At 32.5% G+C, this 24564-nt stretch overlaps 1 protein-coding gene across 2 annotated transcripts in view; it reads right to left on the reverse strand.

Moving 5' to 3' along the window:
* LOC139090943 (probable serine/threonine-protein kinase DDB_G0282963) overlaps positions 1–24564 on the reverse strand; it is a 123526-nt gene extending 98962 nt beyond the window's left edge. Inside the window, exon 1 of one of the 2 annotated variants that reach the window (XM_070640836.1) lies at positions 24437–24564. The gene's annotated coding sequence lies outside the window, so the exon portion shown is untranslated. Of the gene's footprint in view, positions 1–1332; positions 1609–24436 lie in introns of those variants that run through there. The other variant, XM_070640834.1, reaches the window with a different exon arrangement.

A 24564-nucleotide genomic window follows, 5' to 3' on the forward strand; every position in this document is an offset into this window, starting at 1 on the left:
TGGGGTCATTAAATTACGTATATGCCTCGTAGACATTTAAAGGAAATTGGTAAGACAGGCAATAAATTTTTTTTGCCATTCTTTAACCTTGATATTGAGCAACATGAAAAGTTTTATTTTTATTTTTTTTTGTGCTGTACTTGAAGTAAAATTCACAAGTGTATCATAATAAATCGATAGTAATGTTGTTATTAGGCAACATCTAATTTCATCCATAAAAATCAAATTTCTCATTCCAAAATGTTCCAAAATAAAGTTACATGCACGATTATCTTTGTGTTGAGGACTTTCAGGGGTGTGGCTGGGCAAGGTATAGCTGGGAAAGGATGTAGCTAGCTGAGATATAAATAGGCAGGTGTGTGACCAGAAGCATTTGTCCATCTTATAGTTCTTCCAAGGCTGCTGGCCTGCATTTTTTATCTGTGAGGCTGCAGTTATGAACGAACTCTAAATTTTTGTCTAAAAAGACTTGTAAATTGAAGAATATTCTCTAAAAAGTACGGTAAGACAGTCGAACATTCTCCCGTAGATCAGGATTACAGAGCCATCCGGCAAAAGCCTCAGTATTCTCTCGAAGCAACAGTAACTCCATCTAATTTAACACCCTGGTCGATAGTATTTCTAAACACCCCTTAGCTATGTCCAGGTTTCTCTTTTTTTTTGAAAAATTGGAAAAATTAAAAAATTGCAATTTTTAAGGGTAGTGCACCTCCAAAACTATTAGATCCCCACCAAGGAGGTCTACACCACTGTATCTTACACTTGGTTAAGGTCAAGCATTTTGGACAACCAGGAGCTAATATGCCAAAAATGATTAGACCTCCACCATAGTTACACTCCAGTATCTAATACTTAGTTAAGATCAAGTAATTTGGATAACCAAATGCAACTACTCTAATATTTATGTCCAATCTGAATGTATTCCACTTCAAACTATCACTAGTAATAAAACACACAATCATGATTCTAAAATTCTGAACACATCAAAGCTCTTTTGACTACATCCCTGTCCATAGTCCACATTATGTCTTTCTCCCACGAATAAAATGGTAATAATTTAGGCCTAACGGTAAAGTGGAAGTAATTTGAGCCAATTTATGACATTTCGATCTGCCAGTCGTTAATATCAATCCCATTGAGAGTCGTGTGTTCTCGTGCCGTACACAAATTATTTGACTTGTTTTCATCTCATCTGCTTAATGCACATCATTCGCTTATTTTAACTTTCCTTTACTTTTCATTGACATTTCTCAAACGAAACTTTTTATTTTATATTGTTGAGAGAAGCAGGGAATGTAAGAAAAGGAACGAGAATATAAAAAAAAAACTCACCGAACGTAAGCGTAAAGTTTTCCATTATCGATTTTTTTTCTCTGTTTTCTCTCTCAATGAAATTTCACACACAAAAAAAAAATTTATTTTTTTACAATTTTCTAGCTTAATCCTTAACACAGTCAATTGTACAATATGATTAGTCAATGCACGGTAAATAGTTTAACAGTTTAATCAGGACGTGACACTCAAACACAGTCTAAGAAATTAATAATTTTCAAAAAATTCACCACATGAGATTCAATCAAAATTTTATACACACAAAATTTGACTTAGTCACAAGCTTTTCCGAATTTCCATCTGTTCCGATCAAAGTCCAACACCGAAATGAAATGGAAATGGGAAGTAAGACTAGAATTTAATGTAGAATGAAAAAAAAAATCGTTTCCAATGTGGAAAGATTTTCCTTCATTTTTTGGAAAGCGGCATGTTCTCTCTCTTGTACGTGTTTTGTTAGGAATATGAAGAAAAATAAGCATTTTATGCTGTTGCCTTTTACAACAACAGCAGCATGAATATGTACAACAACAACATTTATTGGCCTTTGTTGAGGAAAAAAGAAAAGCATTTTCATGTTGAATGAAAATTGTAAAATTGTGTATAAAGCAGGCTACAAATGAATTAAGCTAAAATATAAGCAGGCTTTGTGGCGCCAATCATAAAAAAAATTGTTGCGTGACACAATTTTTTTCAATGCTGTTTCGATTTTTTTTTACATATTGTTGTTACTGTTTTGCTTTAGTTAAGGACCTTCGGCGATATACATCATTTTTGCGTACGGCATTTTTTTATTGCTGACTTTTTAGGTTCCCTACGTGATATCCTACAAAGCTTGCGTTACAATAATAATTTCAATTCATACCCGAGCGACACAAATGAAGATGAGACTCTGTAACTGAGCTTTTAAGGCTCCACTTACTTACTGCAATCATGCTTCTATGTGGAGCTTAAATTCAACTAAATGCTTTCCATCTGACTCTATTGCCGGCTCTGTCATCTTTTTTGTACAAATTCTCTGTACGCACGCGGAAGAAAGCTGTCGATAGAGACATTATTGCATTTCGTACTGGCAATTTAGATGGGGAATCTAGCGGTAGAGCCAGCTTTAATTGTCATTTAAGGGAGGTCATGAAGCACAGTTGTTTTGAATGACCAGCAAAGTAAGTAAGCAAGCCTTTGCAGCTTCTAGTCACTGTTTCCCTTGTATATTCAATCCAAAGGCTAAGTTCTGCCCCGCAATGACATTTCTTCTTTTACTTAAACCAAATGGAAGCCGCTTTCGTTTGGCATCCATATGGCTGCCAAAAATGAGGATAACAAAGGAAGTTTAGAGGATACTTGAAAGCAACATGACGGTCCCTTCTTCATTTGTGTCTCTCGGTCTAGCCACATTAATAAAAATATTCAGCATGTCTACAAGACTGTTCACTTCTGTATTTCAAAAAAAATTCTAATTTGAAAGCTCTCCAAAAAAGCTTTTTACAGCCACTAGTGTCATCTATGAGAATTTCATTGAAACTCTCAAATGAAGAAATTGGTGATGAAGAAAAAATCAACGAAATTAGAATTTTTATGAAGACATTTTAAGGATTTTTTTATATGACATTTTTTCGATATAAATTTTTATGAAAAGGATCTAATTTTCAAAAGATTTGAAATTCTTTTGTTGAACGAAAAATATTGGAATAATCTGTTGTAAATTATGGCATATTTTTTCAGGTCATATTGGATGGATGATAAATTTATTGGGAAGTTAAGAAAATGATATTTTATAGAAATTGTAAGCTATTGAAGCTGGTAGAAAATTATTTTCAGAACAATGGTTGCATGACACAAAACTAGTGCCTTCACAAAAGTTGTGTGCCATAAACAACTATTTGTGACACAACTGCAGCGCGCTATACTAATGTTTTCCTTCAAACAAATGTTGAGCTCCCTACAAAATTAGTGTCTGCACAACAGTTGCATGGAATATAAAACCATTTGTCATACAATGGTTGTGCGTCATACTAAAACTTTTTCTCATACAAGTTCATAAATTGGTGATGATCGTTGGCTTCATTAAGAATATATTAGATCTAAAGTAGGGACAATGGCATAGAACAACAGTTCGGTGATCGCATTGCTATTTTGTTATAAGCAACATTTAACTCTAATCTTTTCCTTCTGGTGTCTGTACAACAGTTGTATACCAACAAAGCGATCAAGATTCATAAAACATTAGTGTCTGAACAACAGTTGTGTAGCACATAAAACTATCTATCTCATAAGAGTTACGCGTCATTACCACGTTGCATGTCTGCATAACAGTTGCGTTACATATAAACGCATTCCTTCAAAACAACGGTTGCACTCTACAGAAAATTATTGTCAGAACAACAGTTGCTTCCCATAAAAATCCATTTCCCCATACAATAGAGACATACCACATAGAACTATTCCTCAAACAACAGTTGCGTTGTAAAATTTTTCCCCACTCTATTCAAGTAACATTCTTAAAAAATTCATTTGTTCTCAAACATCAAAGTTGGTTTTTATTCTAAAATATTTTCATGTTTTTCCTTTGTAATTCCCAAAAGAGCCAGACTTTAACATAAAAAATTTAATTAATTATGAAAGCATAGAAATGCTGATTCCCCATCATCATGTTGCATCACCATAAATTTTACAACATAATATTTAATTAATCAGTTACGTCTCAATGTCAAAAAAACATGAAAAATGCATCGCCAATTTTCCTCTAATTTATTATCATTGCATCAACATATTTTTTGTGCATTCATAAAAGCTGCTTTGTGTGCATGAAAAATGTTTCTCGTCGTATTTTTTAAGTGACAAACATGCAAACAATTTTTGTGTATTAAAAGTTTTCAGCACTGCATTAAAGATGCACAAAAATAAAAACTTTATTTTGTCGTCATACAGCTTCTCACTCTTATCTGAACAAGCTTGAAACAAGCTTTAAAGAATGTACAAAAATTCTCTTTAGGAAAAAGCTTTCAGTTATTGACAAGTTTTGCATCGTCGTAAAGTTTTTTTGTATTTTCCCTCTGTACAGTTTAATGCTAAACATTTAACAACCTCATTCATGATGTGAACTGTATAAAATTTACAGGAAAATGTAAAAGCATGAGAATTATTAGTTTATGTCATAAATATGAAAATTGAAGGTTTTAGTGCTGTCATGAGTGAAAAGAGCTTTTGTAGATAAAACAAGAAAAAAACTTATTTTGAGAGTTTATTACATGATGTCGAGTGGTGAATGGGGTTTGAGTGGTGGGTGGAAATAGTTTGAAGTTTTTGAAAGAGTAACGAACGTTCGGAAATCACGTAGCTTTAGAGTTATGAAGGGAGGTTTACAATTATGTTACGGAGTACAAATTTTGATTCATGGATTTTGAAAAATGAATTTTAGAAAGCATTACGGTGGCAGAGTTATATCAGCTGTTCAATGAAGCTGATATTGTGAGACTTATTGAAGTGAGCAGACTTCCATGCACAGGACATGTTATTAGAAGGCCTGTGGAGGCTCCATTATTCAAGGTTTTTGATTCGACTTTTTAATGACAAGAAATCTCGCGGTAAACCAAAGAACTCATGGAATGAAGCTGTGATCTAATATCACACTTTGTATTGGGAGTCAGCGATAGAACCAGGTTCAGGCGCCAATTAATTGAAGCCATAGATCATACTTGATCTGTACGGTCAGCTACAGAATTGACAATTAATTGATCTAAAATTTGGCACCAAGAAGACGTGAATCTGGCATAATGGTTGATTTAAACCGAATATAGCACCAAGTTAGAGTAACGGCGAAGTTAAACTGAATCTAGCACCAAATCCACGGAATTTTAATCAGTTAACTAAGTTGAACTATTCCAATTAAGTCTTTGTCACGGATTTTAACATTTATTGACAATAGAAATGGATAGAGACTTAACGGATCCATGAAAGAGCCTTCTTCATTTGTGTTGTATGCTCAACAGATGGTAGATGTCTTTAACAGAATTCTATTTGAATTTTACAAATTTGTTAATTTACCTAATTAATCGTATTCGGCTTTAATCCGACACCACGTGACTGCCAGTCACACCTGTGTGTAACCCGATTTTGGATCAATTAACCGATTTGTGCTCTATTCCGTCTATTTCTCAAATTTTTCCTATGCTGGTCGGACTTTTCATCATTTTGATATAGATGAAAGCTTCAATTACATTCACATCATCTAATAAAGCATGTCATAGCTCTCTACTTTTAATTAAAAATTTTCATTCCCTTTTCATATTTTCAAAATTAAATCAACGACTATTCTACCTTATTACATTCACATTCTCTTTAAAAATCCACAAATTTAATTTTCTTTTACTTCACGCTTTCATAATGTGCTTTTGATTCCAAATAAAAAATACAGCACCTGATGCCACATTATGTCATGTAAAAACAAACATTTTCATAAGTTTTTCGTTCTTTTCTTTTCACTTTTTTTTCTTCCACAAAAAATTAATAATAATGTCATACATGGAAGGATTTTAATGAACACTACTGAGTATGCAAACATACACAGTGTAACGCAATGAGATTTTTTATAAAGTCACACGACTTTTATGAATAAAAAGTGACACGTTATTAATTCCTATGAATTACAGCATAATATGTGCTGTTCGTGGAGTAAATTCCTTTCATAAGTTGGAATCGGAAATTTTATGTGTAATGTGTAAGAAATATTACAATGAGAAGGAAATGTACGATGTAATCGGGAATAGAAATGCTGTTGAGTGTGACTAATATAGTCAAGAATAAAAGATTGAGTGTTTGAGAATTGAATGGGAAATTTTAAAATTTAGTAGAAATTTAAATTTGAAATTTTTTTTTGAAAATTAAAATTTTAAAATTTTACAAAATTTAAATCTGAAAGAAATTTTGGAAAATTCAAGTTTAAAAGAAATTTTAGAAAATTCAAATTTAAAAGAAATTTTAGAAAATTCAAATTTAAAAGAAATTTTAGAAAATTCAAATTTAAAAGAAATTTTAGAAAATTCAAATTTAAAAGAAATTTTAGAAAATTCAAATTTAAAAAAAAAATTGTATAATTTAAATTTAAAGTAAATTTAAGAAAATTAAAATTTCAAAATGGTTTCCAAAACTTGAAATTTAAAATTAAAAGATTTTTGAATTAAATCTCTTTGCAAGATTTCAAATTTGAAATTTTTAAAATTTAAAGTCAAACTTTTGAATTTTTGAAGATTTTAAGTAACCAAATTCAAGTTGAATTATCAAAAATCGATAATATTTTCCTTAAAAACCTTTAAATACAAACATCTTTAAAACAGTATCTTTAACAACCCACAATCACCAAAACATCTCCAAAACTCTAATCACAAATATTACAGGATCGATACCAAAATGTATATTTTTTCTAAAGATCATTTGAAATTTGATAAGAACAAAAATTGTTCCTTATAATGTTGGGAAAAATCTTTTCAAAAATATTTTTCCTTCCCATAATCATACTTTTGGTCTATGCCTTAAGAAACAAAAAATTAACAACTCCCAACAGCCTCAACAGCAAAAAAGCATGTATTTTTCAGATTTTCCCACAATAATAATAATAACAGATTCTTTTAGACCTTGTAGGCTTAGTGATATCTTCTTTAATCTTTAGATGAAGCCCTTCATGTGCTTCATTGTGTGTTCGTGAAAAAATAGAGAAAATTTTCATGCCCAATGTAATGTCTTGCTTGTGTTGTGAATGAAATGTTTTTGGGTGATGATGAGGAAGAAGATGCTTTGATGACTTAGAATGTGATAAATCTTGATGTTATGTAAGAATTGTGTAAGAACATTTTTGTGCATCTGGTAACAATGTTGCATAATTTTGTGATGAATCTTAGAGGTGGGAGCTCAGAAAGCCAACAAAGTAGAAATCTGCAATAAAGTTTGGGGTCGTTCACTTCTTGAGCCGCCATCAACCTTGAGTAACAAAATCTCTACCCCTTCCACAGGACACCTTAATAGACAGTCGCGACCAAAAATTACTATGGCGGACAGTTGGGACTAAACTGGTATAGAGGTATATGCAGTCAGTGTACCAAGAGGGGATTACATCTGGCTGGAATTAGGGTTCGAAGCAGATTTGGTATTTGAAGACGCGAGTTTGATTCCCAGTAGATTAAAAACTCTCAAAAGTCACATTTGGTCATATAAAGCAATTCCTACCGATTTTACATTATTCACTTCACACTTGTGTCACTCTTCACTCAACTGGATGTTTATATTCTGAAACATTTCATCCCAATTAACACATATTTTATTTGGGTTATGTAAATTTCAGTAAATGCATATCAATCCAGTTCCCATCTCCAACGCGACTATCAGATTGTATCAATACCATTCCTCAATCATCCCCCCATCCATCACTTCATCACACCAAAACCTCATTCCACAAAATTTTCCAATTGCACATCCAGTTCAATCCATAAATAAATATTACCATGTCACTCACCTATTGTGCTCTACTTTTTCAAAAATAAATAAGAATCGTCAAGTTTTTTTTTAGACAATGAAGAAGACAAATGAAACACTATAAAAGCCGCATTTCAATTTTGCGGAAGTAAAACACATGTTACAGGAGCTGAACAAAAATATCCACCGTAACAGAACAAAGTTTATAAATAAACTGAACTGAATGAAGAGCTTTCATGCTGAGAGAATACTCTTAAAAATGTATATTTTTGAGCTTATGTTTTGGTGATTTTGCGCACATCAAATAAAAATTAAAGTTAAATATTGTTGATTCAAGACTTGAATGTCTTGCCGCATTCTTTAAAAAGAAATTTCTTGACATGAAAAATTGAGGAAAAAATTGGAAAATTATTCGACCTTATTGAGCGAATTAAGCGCATTTTTGTTCCAGCGACACAAAATTAGATCCAGTAAGCTTCAAATCACTTCAAAATAAATTTCTAAACGGAATTCATGATTTAACGGTTATTGAGATTTTGAATTTTCTAACGGTAGCTAAAAGACAAGGGTCAGACACTATTGAAAAATTTTATAAATCCAATTTTTACAATTTCTTCCATATAGAAATTGTAAAAATTGTAGAAATTGCAATTTACAATTTTTCTCCATATAAAAATTGTAAAAATTGTAAAAATCAAATTTCACAATTTCTTTTCATACAAAAATTGAGAAAAATTTTATTTTTACAATTTTTATGGAATTATTATGCTACACGTGTTTTCTATAATTAATAGAGATTAAAGCGTATAAATTCATTTTTTTAGGGGTTTTCACCTTAGTAACAGAAAATTGAGCCTAAATTTGGTTTTCCTGTGGATTTTTCAGTCTAATATAAGAAATTCAATAGAAAATTAGATTTTTCCGATGGGTTTTTCACTTCGAGTAAGAAACACGAGGCGAAATTTGGCTTCTCTGAGAAGTTCTTCGTCCTTAATGAGAAACCCGAGGTAAAATTTGGCTTTTTTGAGGAATTTTTCGCCCTTATTAAGAAACCCGATGCAAAATTCGGCTTTTTTGAGAGGTTTTTCGATCTTAAAAAGAAGCCCGAGGCAAAATTGGGCTTTTTTGAGAGGTTTTTCGATCTTAACAAGAAACCCGAGGCTAAATTCGGCTTTTCCGAAAGGTTTGTCGCCCGTAATGAGAATCCCGAAGCAAACTTTGGTTTTTTTGAGAGGTTTTTCGCCCTTATTGAGAAACCTGAGGCAAAATTGAGCTTTTTTTGAGAAGTTTTTCGGTCTTAATAAGAAACCCGAGGCAAAATTTGGCTTTTCCGAGAAGTTTTTCGTCCTTAATGAGAAACCCGAGGCAAAATTCGGCTTTTCTGCGAGATTTTTCGCCTCTAATAAGAAACCTGAGGCCAAAATTTGCTTTTCCGAGGTGGTTTTTAATCCTAATATAAGAAAATCAATTCATTTTTCATTGCTTTGCAACAAATTTTTAGAGAAAAATAAATAGAAAATAGATCTTTTCAGAGTTCTCGCTTTGTTTTAAGGAAATCGACCCAAAATCAAAACGAATAACTATGAATTTCAGTGTTTTTAACAGGCTTTTCTAAGTGTAAATAATTAAAAATATATAAATTTAATGAAAAATATTATATTTTGTCATCATAATCATTAATATCATCAAAAATTATAGAAAGCAATCTGAAAAAATATTTTTCTCTTTCTAAAGACTTGAAAAAAATTTCAGTTAAAATCAAAAAGAATTACAGTTTTTACAATTTTTCACAATTTTTTCCATACAAAAAATTGTAAAAATTGTAGAAATTGTAAAAATCCAATTTCACAATTTTTTTCTAGGAGAAATTGTAAAAATTGTAGAAATCAAATTTTTTACAATTTCTTCATACAAATTTTAAGAAATTGCAATTTCTACAATTTTAAAAATAGTGTCTGACCCTTGCTAAAAGATTAAAAAAAATTAAAGCAACGCTTTGAAAACATTTCGTTCCTGTTTATGAAATGAAAAATCATTAATTAATGTACAAAAACATGGATTTAGACTTCCAAATCAATTGATACCGGAATAACTTAATGGCACGGAGCTAATGCTTCAAACTAGAGCTTTCTAGAATGTCTGGTGGCCGAGATCTCGTCACTAACCCAGCCAGCCGAACAAAGTGAATCATTAAGCACCCTTATTTCAAATATGCTGCTAAAAATAATAATTTTATGGCTTTTCAATTGCAAAATTATGCTTCAACAACAGCAATAATGCATCATCATCATCATCATGGTTATTATGCATTAAGAGTAATTGTACCTTACAAGTAAATGTTTAATGACTTGCAACAATAAAAAGTTTTTTTCCTTAAGTGTCGATAATGTAGAGTCATAAAAAAAGGGCAACGTTAAGTAAGTGAAAAGTTGCATTAAAAATAAAGTTTATGGAACAATGAAATGAACTAAATTCTCATTTATAGAGCAATAAAACATCCTATTCAATGTCATAATTCAATGTGTCAAAAATGATAAAAATTTATTTTTTTGATATTATCAATCTTTCATGCTCTTTCATCGGGCCTTTTCATCACTATAGGGTGAGTATATAAATGATGTGTGATAATAACGAAAGGAACTTTGAGTCTCAAACCCTAATCTCGAGCTGTTTCCAAATTTCCGTACATAAATTGTCCCTAATAAGCATAGAGCATGCATTCTAAAGTATTTTCTACTTAATATACTAGTTCAACATAGCTACGAACGCATCTCGCAACTTAATCCGATGTTGAGAGCATGATTTGTGTCTGTTGGCGTCCTCTAAGTTCGTTCTATCAATTCATCAAACATAATCATCTAATGAAATTTCAGAGAATGCTTTTGATCATTTTTGACAAAAGTTTGCTATTCTGAAACGTACCGCGAGCCACATAAATGAAGAAGACTCCGCCACAGAGCTTTTAAGGCTCCGCTAAGTCAGGTAATAAGTTCACTGCTATCCTAAATTGCAACTCTAAACTGATAATCCAGGTTATCCAGAAATTCTAATTTATATGGCCATCATTTACGCATAACTCCCCCTAAGTGAATGATTCCATAAAGTATTATTCTTTAATTTTTATTAAACAATCGATTTTTTATTATGTTTTTCTTATTTTTGTTGCTTTCTTTCTAGTGAGAAAATGTGAATCCGTTTCAATTTAGGGAATTTTTCCGGTTCATGTTATCGCAAATTTCAATTTTTCGAGAGTTTTTCATCCAAAAATTAGAAATTCGAGACACAATTCGGATTTTTCGTGAATTTTTCACGTTTTAATAAGAAAATCTATTCAAAATCGGCTTTTTTGGGAGTTTTTCATCTTAGAATAAGAAAATTAGACTTTTCTGAGATTATAAAGTAGTTAAATATTGAAAAAATATTAAAAAAATATTATGAGATTCGAACTTAAGCTTGCTGGAAATTAAAAAAAAATAATTTTTTGTATGAAATTCCATATACTTCACAAGTGTAAAAATTTCATTTTAGTCGATCTTAGTCGCGGCTTTAGTCGGCTATAGAAGGTTTTAGTCGACTATAGTCGACTAAGAAAAAATCTGTAATGCTTTAGTCGGCTTTAGTCGACTAAACTTTAGTCGACTTTAGCCGACTAAAGCCGACTAAAAATCATCCGACTACGACCTCTGCTTTATTCTTAAAATACCAAACTCTCATCTTCCAAAAAAGGATTTTAAAGCTTTATTTTTAAAATTTTAAAAATATCAACAATTTTAATAGACACCGAAAATTCAACATAGACAAGGGTTATCAATTTCACCATGAATTATTGAACAGCTATCATTTAAAATAAACTTTTTTTTATTGGAAATTTTATACTGTTGTGTTTTATAATAGACGAAATATCTGTAAAGTTATATTTGAGCATTTATTTTTGAAGATTTATTATCATTTTTAGAGTTGATACAAAAAAAATTAGTTAAATTTAATTAATTTTTTGAAAAAATAAGTTGATTGGTTTGGCATCATTTCCAAATTTATGTTGATTTTAGGTTGAATTTTGAAAGCTTGTAAAGTTACTTTTATTAGGTGAATTGTAGTGGCTCGATGGTAAAATGGTTTAGAATTTCGGTACCTAATTATTACGATATCGACCAAGCGATCATGAGTTCGATACTCGGCAGGAGAAACTTTAACAACTGTCAGTTCAACTGTCTTTTATCGAATCATATGCAGTTGAAATGCGGCTCACACCCTTATTTTGTTAGGCTAAAGACAAGTTCTTTGAAGGAATTCATGCAAATATTAACTCTACACCAGATGCATAAAATAAGGGGTTCAACTCAAATTTGATAGGATTATAGCTCGAACCAACCCTAAATTCTGCTAATTTTGTGATCCTCAAAGAAATTTTGGCTAGGCTCCTGCCCTTTACTTAACTCAATAGTGTACCACGTTGAAGAAAATCCTCCGAAACATAAATCTTCATCTTAATCCTTGACGAAGGAAAGTATCCCTAACTCTTTTCTCATTCAATAAATTCAACCCTTTATATACTTCCTCCTTTAATTTTCAAAATCATCAGCCTCCCACAAAACAGAAACATTCAAAATATTTTCAATGAATTCCTTCCTTATCGCATAGATTATCCACAAATACCTTTCATTAAAGAGATCATAATAATAATAATCATAAAATCCTTCTGCTTTATCATACCAAAAGGAGAAATTCTTAAAGCTAGGAAAATTTCACAGCATCTTCATTCTGGTATGGTTTAAGGATGTGATATAATGTTGAGAGAAAAAAATTTACTATTAAAAAAATGAAACCAGAACATGAGAAAGAAAGGCACAGAAAAAAATACAACGAAAATATTACACGCGTATTGCCTAAAATAAATAAATTACTTTGTGAGACTGTGAAGGAATCTATGGATGATGGTGAAAGGAAGTGAAGTGACAGGGATGGAGTAAGGAGTTGTGTGCTCAGTTCTGAAGTTGGGATGCATGTGTAGCACATGCATACTCGGCGAATGTGAAAGGAAAGATGACAACCATCGGAAGAGGTCATCAGTGGAAAACAGACAATCTGCAGAAGAAATCATTGGCGGAAGACAGTAACCTGCAGAAGGGATCATCGGCGGGAGATAGCAAACTGCAGAAGAGGTCTTGAACAGAAGGAGGAAACTGTAGAAGACGTCATCTGCGGAAAGCGAAAACCTGGAGGAAGGAATCATCAGTAGAAGGCAGCAACGGAAGACAGCAATTTGCTAAAAGGGCCATTTGCGGCTGGTGAACTGATAAGCAGCAAACCCCTGCTTTCCCAGTTGAACCTTAATAAGCCGTTAAATTATGACGTCATCTCCGAGATCTACCCCCTTAATACCTCTCTGAACACCCAAAACCAGCTTAATGGTAAAGTTCAATTTTCAAAGGAAGAAGCATGCAATAAATTTATTAAACTTATTTGTCCTTAACAGCATGAAATGTATTAAAGTTGCTGTGCCATTTTTACGTGTTATCATAAAGAAAATTCATTTCTGTTATCAGCGTCGCTAGATGTGAAGGCAAAGAAAAAAAAGGACGAAAATTTTTCATCTCTTTACCCTTTTTCCTTGCTTTTTTCCTTTCTTTACGACTGTCTGAAATTTGTATTTTATATTTAAATTTAGTGTGAACATCATCATCATTAAAAAAGTTCCACGACTCAAAAAAAACAGAAGCAAAGATATAAAGGAAATACATGAAAAATGGAAGTAGCATAAAGTGAATGTCGAGCGACGACTGCTTAAACAAATAAAGAAAAAGGTTTCATGATTGCATTAAAAAATTTAGCATCAAGTCTGCAAACTTCCGCATGTATGCAACTGAATCACACTGTACACTCAAGCCAGACAAATTAAATAGTTTGAGAACTTTAGCATCCACAGTCAGAACACAAGAAAAAAAAAATAAAACATGAAAATAACATCCAGAGATACAATCGAAACTCGTTATTTTTTTGTTCTTTATTGCGGGCACGTGCTCATAATAATGTACATATGGACGTACAAATCCTGAGAAACGGAAATGTTTCTCTGTTTGGGAGTCGTTTGTAAATGATGTTACGCTTTTAAATGGAGTTTTAAATTATAAACAGATCAATTGTGATTAATGACCTCCCAGGTCTTCAGGTGCCGCCTGAAGCTGGTTTTATTGCTGGCTCAATTTCAAATACCAAGCATAACACTGAAATTGTGTAAAATTTCAAAAAGACAATGAATGGCAATAGAAGAAGATTGACTACAATAACTCGGGACTAGGAATAGGCCAAAAACTGAAGGCCTGCATTTCCTGCGTTTTAGATGCATTAGCCTCAGTTCGGCCATACTTTATAGTTCTTACAAGGCAGCAGGTCTGCAGTTTTGGACGAACCCTACTTGGAACATGTAGTAGTCTTCCTTATTTTAGTACAAATTTGAATTATGGAATCTAAAATTTTAGTACAAACTCAGAATTATGTCAGTTTTACAGAGAAGCGAAAATTGTACGAAGATCAACATGCAACATTGGGCTGGACATGTTGTTAGGAGACCTGTTGAAGTTCTTATTGATTTTACAGAATTTAAGCGACCACGAGGACGTCCCAAGAACTCATGGAAAGATGTTGTCGATAGAGATGGTAATGCACTTGGTAAGCGGTTGCCAGGGATAGAGCCAGTTTCAGGCTTAAACTGATTAGATTACAATTAATCTGTACGGCAAGCAAAGTAAGTAAGTAATTGCTCTTTAGAGTTGCTTGAGCCTGTATCCAATATTTTTATTTAGTAACAGACATCATTTACAACTGACCCCCATCATTCCTTTTATATCAACATTTTGGAGGATAAAAGAAAGCAGAACAAGGATAACAATAAAAAGTTTTCAACTCCCATCTCCGTCCAATAGATTTCTTTTTTCCGAGTATTTAAGATGAGCAAAGAAAAGAAAGTTTTCGTTACAAAATGATAAACTAATAAAGTAAATTGACGATGCTTGCCTTATCACTCTTCATTCGCATTCGATATCGAGCAAGCAGCAAGAAGAAGCAGCAAAAAAATATTTTCTATCAATAAAAAAATGCCAATTTGAGAAGTTATGTGCTCATGGGAATTAACAATTTATTGAGAAAAAAAAAAAAAATAAAACAGTGGAAACAGCACACAGCGATGAAGATAAAAGGTAACCCTTACTGCTTCTTCCATCCAACTTTATTGCAGTTTGTGGAATTAATGGAAAGGGGATTTTTCGTGTATTAAAACATTGAGATACTTCTGCTTTTAGAGTCAATTAGGTAGAATGGGGAAAAATTAAGCAGCTACTGGAATTTCTGGATGTTGATCAGTTTCTCATTATAAGGATTTACTGCAATGACCTAAATATAATTACTTAGTATTTCTTGTAAGGATAGCTATCAAAACAAAACTGGAACAAGCTGCAATTAATCGATAGTTTGTTTAGTTCTTAACTTGACACATCTTATTTCCCCAAATTTCAAGTTTGTAGCTAGATATACAATCGACTAATCGTAACCTGCTTTTCTCGGAAAAGTGTGCCGTAGTAAGCATGAATCATTTTGGTGTGGACGAATAAAGTTCGTCGAAAATAGCAGTCTACCTCAAGATTTCTTATTATCTGCAAATTTAATTGCATTTAGGACGGAGTGGATTCGGACTTGTTGCCAGATTTGGTTTAAATCCGGATACGATCAAGATTCGTTTTTAATCGCGAACCATACCAGAGTCATTCAATCCTGGAGACGAATTTTTGATGGATTAACCGGTTTGTGCTGTTCAAGAAGCATTCAAATGCAAAATTATCATTAAAAACTGACAACCTATCTTAGTTCCTTATATCATGTTCCATAAATAACACTATAAATTTCAGCAAATACCGAATTTCCAAAATTTTATATTCCTCTAAACATTAACTGCCAGAGATAAACTATAAAAAAATGTTTTTGGCAAGCATGTCAAGCACATAATAATGAAAATTCGCGTGTTTATCCAGATGATTCTTGGCGTAAATAATAACAATATGCAGTTTATAATCTTAAAAACTACGATGACATACAAATGCTGTTTACAATGTTTTTCAAGATGTCACTTGACATTAGAGTTGATAGATGAAGAACTAGCTTGATAGTGCTTACTATTTACATATCTAGTGCATTTTTACATCTATGCGGATTGTTGATGCACAAGACTTATCTTCAAAGTCTTTGATGTTGGCAAGTCTAAAGCTCAATGTCAAGTAAGTAGTCTAAAACAACTCTAAGTACAAAGTAACAGCAGCTGCAGATTTTAATACTCTACTTCCACTGTTACCCAGTTCCTATTTACCCAGTTCATTTACTAATTTCAAAAACAATATAAATCAGCCATTCTCATCCCACAATCCCAATATACCTCAATCCTAATAACCAATGTTATAATAGCAATTACTTCCTCGTATCCCATCGTAAATTTACCCTCACCGTTCCATAAATCTTCACTTCTTAACCACCAAGTTCAACTCCATGAGATCAAACAATTCAATGCATCTCGTCGAAAGCTCTTCAATGCTGAGTAGCTATTAAGAAGTTTGAAATAAGAAATTGATAAGAAATGAGATTAAAAGCAATAACATGAGATAATCAGCATGAGAATCAACTGTGTGGCTGTATCCGTTCGTGTATATGTAAAGACAAGGGAGCTGATGATAAGCAAAAACAACAATAACAAGAAATGGAGAAAATGTATGATAATGAAATACTGTAATTCATTGGATTACGTGACTTACATGTGCTGTTTGTATGATCAGTAGGAGTAAAAATTATTAGGATGAGAAAAAATTGCTTTTTATGGGACATGATATTTTTTTTGTGCTTATGCAAAAGGTTTTCCTTTTAACACACAGAGAGAAAAAAGTTGATCGAATTTATTGATAACAGGCACAGGTACTTTGTGAATGAGTTGACAAATTTAAGAGATCAGTAAGCTTTATGTTGATTGCCTTTAAGGGACGCATATTTTATGCATATTTCCTAGTTTGCTAGTTTGTATAGAGATGATTGAGAATTGAGGGACAAAGACTTTGTAAATTGGTAAGCAAAATTTTGAACAAATTTTAAAAAATTTGAGATTTTGAATTTTAAAAATACGTTAGAATTTTTATTTTAAAACTAAGTTAAAGTTTGAATTTTAAAACAAAGTTAAAGTTTGAATTTTAAAAATGCGTGAACATTTGAATTTTAAAAAGATGTTTAAATTTGAATTTTAAAAAGACGGTAAAATTGAAATTTATCTTAAAATTAAGCATAGATTTAAAATTCAAAAATACGTTAAAATCTGAATTTTAAAAGTAAGTTAGAATTTGAATTTAAAAAAGACGTTTAAATTTGAATTTTAAAAGGACGTTTAAATTTCAATTTTATAAAACACGTTTAAATTTAAATTCTAAAAAACATTAAAACTTGATTTTGAATAATACGTTAAAATTTTATTGTTAAAAAACGTTAAAATTTGAGTTTTAAGAATACATTTTAGTCAAATTTGAATATTCTAATAGAACTAATTTTCAATAAACTTCAGTACATAAACTTCCTAAAATTATGCAGGTTGGAAATAACTCTTCAAAAGATCCCCTTCCACCTATTGTCCCCTCTTGATTTATACAATAATTTCAGACAGCACCTTTGCAGAATATGATAAAACTTTTCCCTACAACTATTCAACTTCTTTTCACTCAAACTATGTTAGAACTCCATAAAAAAAACTTTTCTTTTCCATTAATTGCGTGTTTCAAGGAACTTACAATTAAGCGATTTACATATTGCATGTAAATTTCATTGCTTTAATGAAGTCAATGTATTGTATACTATCCATGTTTAGTGTTTTGTGGAGTGTATGACTTACAATTTATCAATACATTATTCATTTTTGTGTCTTAGATAGTTGGAATCAAAGGAATAGTTTTGTCAGTTTGATTTAGGGGAGTTTTGGAATTTTTTTGAGGTTATTTCAGTTCATTCAGGGATGGAAAAATTGAAATTGAGTCATAAATTATGGAGTTGTTGAGAATGAGATCCCTAAAGAGAGGGCATTCAACTTTTCTAGGAAGTAAATGTGAGGTTGCAGAATTCTTGGATTGTACGGGTTGAAAAGGATGCTAGAGTCCTTAATATCCCGAACTGGCAGAAGATTTCGAAGGACAGAGCTATCCTTAGACATTCCCTATGCGCGGCAATGGACCCTCGTGTGCCCCAGCCAAGGAAGTGAAGTGAAAGTTGAAGTGTGAAATTTAAGGCAGTTTTTTCATGATTTTGCAACTTTCATGGCTGGATGTGGATTTGGAAATTCCCAAAATCCAATTCCCATCACTTATGATCATCCCCAAAGAGGAATGTCTCACGGACAACTTTCTGAGTCATGAATCGCTCATAAAACTTCTAGTATTCAAATTCAGGACATTCCCTCCGAACATTATCATGAAAAATTCATTAAACTTGAAGAATCTAATGATTGCCTTCATAAAAAAAATTTCCATCATAAAAATATCCAAAAAATAAGAAAAACAAGAACGTAATTGTCTACATAATTTTTTCTTTAAATTTCAATTTGAAAGGAATCCTATTCCATATCATCATATTTAAATAAACTTAAACTCGTCAATGTTTATCAAAAGCTACAAAAATTATATTCTTATTTGTACAAATGAGAAACGACATTTTTATGGCATAATAAAATATTTAAATATACAACGACTGAGAATAAAAAATGTTCTTATTGTTTATGCCTCGGGGGATGATTTAGAGATGATGTATTTTGGGTAATTGGATGTTGAGATGTCTTCATTTGCAAATATTCAGGATTATTATGATGGAATTTAGAGTTAGGGAAGCCAAAGGTTGAATCGGTAGCTGACCATGTTAAGTGCATACATTCTTTTGATTCTATTAAATGCACTCGTGTTTCCAGTCGTAACTAGGGTTTCCTGAAGTCTCGGTCTCGACAAATTCCCGAGACGGTGACTTCTTCTATCCGGAAAGTCTCAGTATCGGCATCGGGAACTTCAAGAGTGGACCTAGCTTTTGGTCGGAATATGGCAGTTGTAGCAAAATAAGGCAGCCTTTTATGCGTGTCACGGCACGCTTTGGTGGTAAGCCACACCGAAATTACACACGACATGTGGTTGAATAGATTTCCAAAAAATGTTAGCGGCACACTTGTGTGCCTTGGTTGTCCATCACTGACTTATGGAGATTCTAATCTATCGTAGAGAAAGAGACAGAGCAACAGGACTAGAAACTAGAAATAGAAGCCGTTTTAGCCAGGAACATAAGCCTGTTTGAACGCTTTATTAAAGCCTTATGATTCACAGTAGATCAATAGGAACTGATCATCAATTTCCCATTGACACATCATCTAAAATCAACCCCAACAGACACAAAGCAAGAAAGAGAGAAAACAAAGTATGGAATTAGATTTGTGTATTATACAATGCTGCATATATCTCAATTCGTAATTGTTCTCACGCAATAAAATAACATTATTTAAGTTAAAATAAGTGAAAGAAAATATAAAAAAAAATTATGATGAATTTTCAATTTAAATTCAGTAGAGGAATATTCCCACAAGAATATGGCCTCAGTTGAACATAAAAAAAGGAAGAAGTTCTTAATACATTCGTGACATGAAGTTTTTATGGAAAACTTTCTAGAAAACGTTCTCTTCTCTCGACTCTCTTCAATTTTTTCTCACCGGTAAGAGGCGTAATATTTTTTGGTGAAAAGTCTGTGAAAAGAAGCACTTTACGATATTACAGACCATAAAAAGTAATAAGTCTTTTAATAAATCATTTTTTTCCTAGTATTTCTTACTTTAATGTACATAATCTAATGTATATATACACACATATTTAGACTATAAAATTTATTGTTATATTGGAACGACGGTTGAATTAAAGACCGTCACGAAAAAGTCGTTTGGAAAGATTATGACAACAATTTCAAGCCTCAACAAATTTGTTTCTCACACTTATTTTTTCATCTTAGGATGAACATTTACATGTACAATTTCATGTTACAATTCAACAATCACATCCCTGTAGAGAAGTGAATGATCTATGCTCTAGCAAATGTAATTTAATGCTGAAGGTCAATGTCGTTTAGATGGCGCATAAATATGACTTAGAATTATGACTGTATCTGTGAGGAGCTGGCATTTTTCAACTGTCGTGTGACTTTATTTTAAAGAAGTGGAAAAGAGGTAATTGAGATGATGAGGATATGTCCATGTGGTAAACAGTCAACTGATGTTGTTAACTGACTTGATTTGAATGAGTTTAGGATTTGAAATTCAAATTTGTCTATTTTTGGGGTTATTGGCTAAATATAAGATAAGCACATAAGATTCTTAACATCATGCTAGTATGTTCGGCACACAAACTGTCCATCACCGGCACTGGTATTAGACCAATCCTAAGAGTGCTCAAGTGAGTCCAGGGAGCTCGGTGTCTGAATGGTCCCAAGAGGAATCGGTTTCGAGACTCGGCAGAAGAATCATATGCAGTGGAAATGCGACTCACAGCTTTCATTCGTAGGATAAAAGCAAGAAGTTGAAAATAGCGTCACTTAAGGAGTGATTCTAATCCCGCTACAAACTATTAGTATACTGAGTCCAGTGGTCTGGTGCACCCTCCCTCGTTAAACAATCAGCAGCTCTGGGTCTCAATGATCTGAACAGCTAAAGCTTTTTTAAGAGTGCCGCACCCTCAGTAATACAAATCAAGTCATCACATAATCCGCAACACTAAAAAAATTCCACTATTTCCCTCAATTGTCCATAAAACTTAATGCATATCACACACTTCATTGCGTCCGCGTCAAACAATCATAAATATCATCTGACTCATTCAAACATCCAGTTAGTAACACTGTAAAATTCAACCAAAAAAACAAACAGTCCGCACACAGAGATTTTTATCATTTTCCAGACAGATATGTACCAATGACTCATCCGACAGCGGAGGGAGAGTGAATAATAAAGTAATGGACGTAAAAATGTTTTTACATCATACCGTTTATGTCGACATATTGGCACCAAATCATACACTTAAAGTGCCGTCTGTCTTACGCATTAAAGACTCTTCTTATTCTTGATGGATATATTATGTAAGCGATACAATTGGATGCTAGAAGGAAGGAACAATAAGAATATTTAGCAACAAGTTACTAACAATAAATTTATTGTCTTCTTCCTTTATGTCGTAATATGTTTGTTTTGTCTTCATATTTAATTATTATGGAATCGACAATTTATTTCAGCTCATCTCTACAAATGTCTATAGACAACTATAATTGACCTTTACCTAAAAGCTTCCCATTTCAATGTTGTGAAATAAGAACGAGGTATAATGAAAAATGAAACAATGTTGGGACAGCATGACGTACATGACCTACATATCCTTATGTCAATTTTAAAATCTAAGCATCTGCTACGTCATTTGATGCAATTCATCTGAAATATCTGAATAAATATTCATGAAGACAGCTGTGCTAATACTTGCATTTGATGAATGAACTAATTAGAAATAGCACTTGGATAGTGTCAATATGCTGTGGAGAGTGGATGAAATGAAAATAAAGCGAAAGTTGATTGAAATCAAGCTAGTATGGGGATTAATGAAGGGGATTTTTATGAGATTTGCTCTTTTTATTATGAGTCAATAGAAAGATTAAGTGCTTTTGGATGTCAATTGCTGTCTGAGAAGGATTTTTGGTTTTGAATACCTGATATGGTATGGGTGAGTGGAGGTGGGGTGATGAACGTTTGTGGATTTGAGATTAGAGACATTAGTTGACTGCGTTGCAATAACTGTAAGTTATCTTGAAAGAGGATTGACTTGAATTCAGTTTTGGACCGTGTGCGGTATCGTTCGGGGTTGTCCATCAGGGTGTGCCGTGGCCCAAAACAGTTTGGACAACACTAGTCTAGATTGAGAGCTTAAGTAAAGCCTAGAGCTAGGGTGTAGTCGGAAATTGTTTAGCTGGGGTTTTGAGTTTACCAAAAAAAAGAGGAAGGGGTTGACTTAGAAAACCTATCTGCCCCTGAATACACCCTTGCCTAAATCTAACTCAAGTAATCCATTAAAAAAAGCAAAAACATTCAATTAAGCATGTAAATGACTTTTCAAAAAGCTTTAAAATTCCACATTAATCTCCATCAACCAATCTCATCTTAAAGCTCAGTCATTCAACTTTTTTATAAAAAATTTCCATCACATCCAATGAGATTAAATAATTTTCCATTCAACGCATAAAGCCGATTTATTAAAAAATAAAGTCTGCCATTAAACTTCCATCATTTACTTCTTTTCGAAATATAATATGACTCACTGATTTAATAATCCCATATTATGCTATTAATGTGTTATATTATTCATTTGGGTCTGTCACATTGAATCTGATATCGCATGTGTGTGAATATCATGCAAAAAAGAAGGAAGAAAGAATTTTGATCCTTTTCCATTACTAAATGACATCGTCTAAAGTTTCATAAATTTAATCTAATTAAATTCATTTTTAATATTAAATATTCAGTCCTTTTTATATGAAAATTTCATCTTTTTGGATGGGATTCTTATTGTATCTTTCGGTGTGCTTTCTGATTTGAGTGAAGTTTTTGGTGATGAGCTGCTTGTTTCCCAATGTTGGATTGGAAATGCTGAGCTTTGTCTATTTGTTTAGCTGTCTGCATGTTTCTAGCGATATATATTAATCCTGCTCACTACATCAATTCCGAGTTTACAATTAAATAGCTTTTTCTTGTAGATGCTCAGTTATATCGACGACTCATCGTATTTTAATGGCATTGACCGTTCTTATTAATAGAATGATGGTATAGTAATTGAATAGTTGTAAACTTAAGATTAGTAAGCAAGATTCTCGTCATTTTGAACATTTTGAAATCTTTTAAATCGAATTATGTTAAGCCATTCGGAAAAAGAAAGATTTGGAAGATATCTCTTATTGCCACAGTCTAGGACCCAAAAATACGCCAATCCGTGGCTTCAACAAACTCTAATAAATAATATTCAATGTTTATTATTCGAAATTCAAAAACAAACTGAACTTTTGTATGAAAAAGGGGTTTTCAACTATGTACAATAAACATAATTCAAATCTCAAATGAACGTTACAAAACACATTAAATCTAAAATGTTCCCAAACAAGATCAGCAAACATCTTAAGCGAATAACTGAATGTAGTCCTTTGAGAATCCAACCTCTGTCTTAAAATAAATTGACATAGAAATTCAAACAATGCTCAAGTCTTTACATAAAGACTTTTCCAACATTGTAGAGAATATGAATAGTAATGGCAAATTCATCATAGTGCATCATCATAAGCGAAGGAGAATAAGGGAAGAATGATAGCATCATCAAAAGTTTCTGATATAATATTAAATTAAATTTTACTTTTCAACACATTTTCTTCCTTTTTTTCCTTTTGATTTGAAAAGAGTGAAGAAAAAAAAATTCCTTTTCATTACAGACTGCAATGCTTTTAACCCACCCGCATATATATTATTTCTTTTGAGTCATCGCATATCGCATATCGTGAAGTTGGGAATTTTTTATTTGGAGAGAAGGGTGGGAAACTCTTAAATTAAATTGAATTGACTTGGCTTGAAACTTCCAATATTAATTTGGTTTTCCCGAACAGTACAACTCGGTTAATCTATAATCAATTCAAAATTCGGGACCAGGCTGATGAGATTCTGACATGGTGCTGGATTGAAATCAAATTAAAAGCCACCACCGCCTAGGTTCAGATTCAAACTGAAGTCAAAGTCAAGTCGGCTGGATTTGGATTCTAATCTAAGTCAGAGCCTCACCAGTTTCATCCAAACCTTCTCCATGGGTCCGAATTCAATCCAAAGTCAGAGCCATGCCGGTCTGACTCACGCTGTCGTGGTTCCGGATTCAAACCGAAGTCAGAATCATGTCGGTCTGGGTCCGGTTTTATGATTAATTAGCCCATTTGTGCTATTCGGGTTTGAATTCTAAAATATATCGGAAATCGAGTTTTCATCAAGAAATTCATGAGTCAACGCTCCACTTTCCTATACCAATACCAATCCTCTAATTTCACCCCTTCTATGCTGTAAAATTGGGAAAAATTTATGAAAAAAATTCACTGAATCATCATTCAAAATCCGATGTTGAACTTTTGCAATAAAAAATGAAAAAGTTTTTCCGTGCACTTTTTTTATATCTATGGGAAAAAACAATGGAAGTGGAAAACGAATAAAGTTTTAATCGAAATGAAAATAAAATCCCTTTTTCATCCCTTCCATACGGTACACGAAATTCATCTCAAATAATGATTAAAATAATTACTTCGCGGAAGTCAAGTATAAACACGATCGTTGTCTCTCCAGCAGGAGAATAAATTCACTTCCTTCTGATTTTTATATGCTTGGTCAAGCGTGAAATTTTGCTAATCTGACAATTTTTGGTCATTGGAAGGGTAGGATTAGCTGTGATCGACAGATATTGCGGGTATGGACAAAAGTTTATTGACGTTGAGTTGAAGGAAGTAATTCTGTTTACGGCAGTAGTATAAAATTTACGGCTTAACTCACCTGATAACAACAAACGATAAATGAAAAATGAGAAATTTTCTTTTCAACTTCCTTGATGTTAATCCTTAAATCCTTCTTGAATTATTTTTTATTTTTCACTGATAAACTTTATTCTGTGCCTTTTTTTT

Source organism: Chironomus tepperi, unplaced genomic scaffold (genome assembly GCF_022539635.2).
Source record: "Chironomus tepperi strain 1889 unplaced genomic scaffold, CSIRO-AGI_Ctep_v1 contig_223, whole genome shotgun sequence".
In the NCBI taxonomy this organism is placed as follows: domain Eukaryota; kingdom Metazoa; phylum Arthropoda; class Insecta; order Diptera; family Chironomidae; genus Chironomus; species Chironomus tepperi.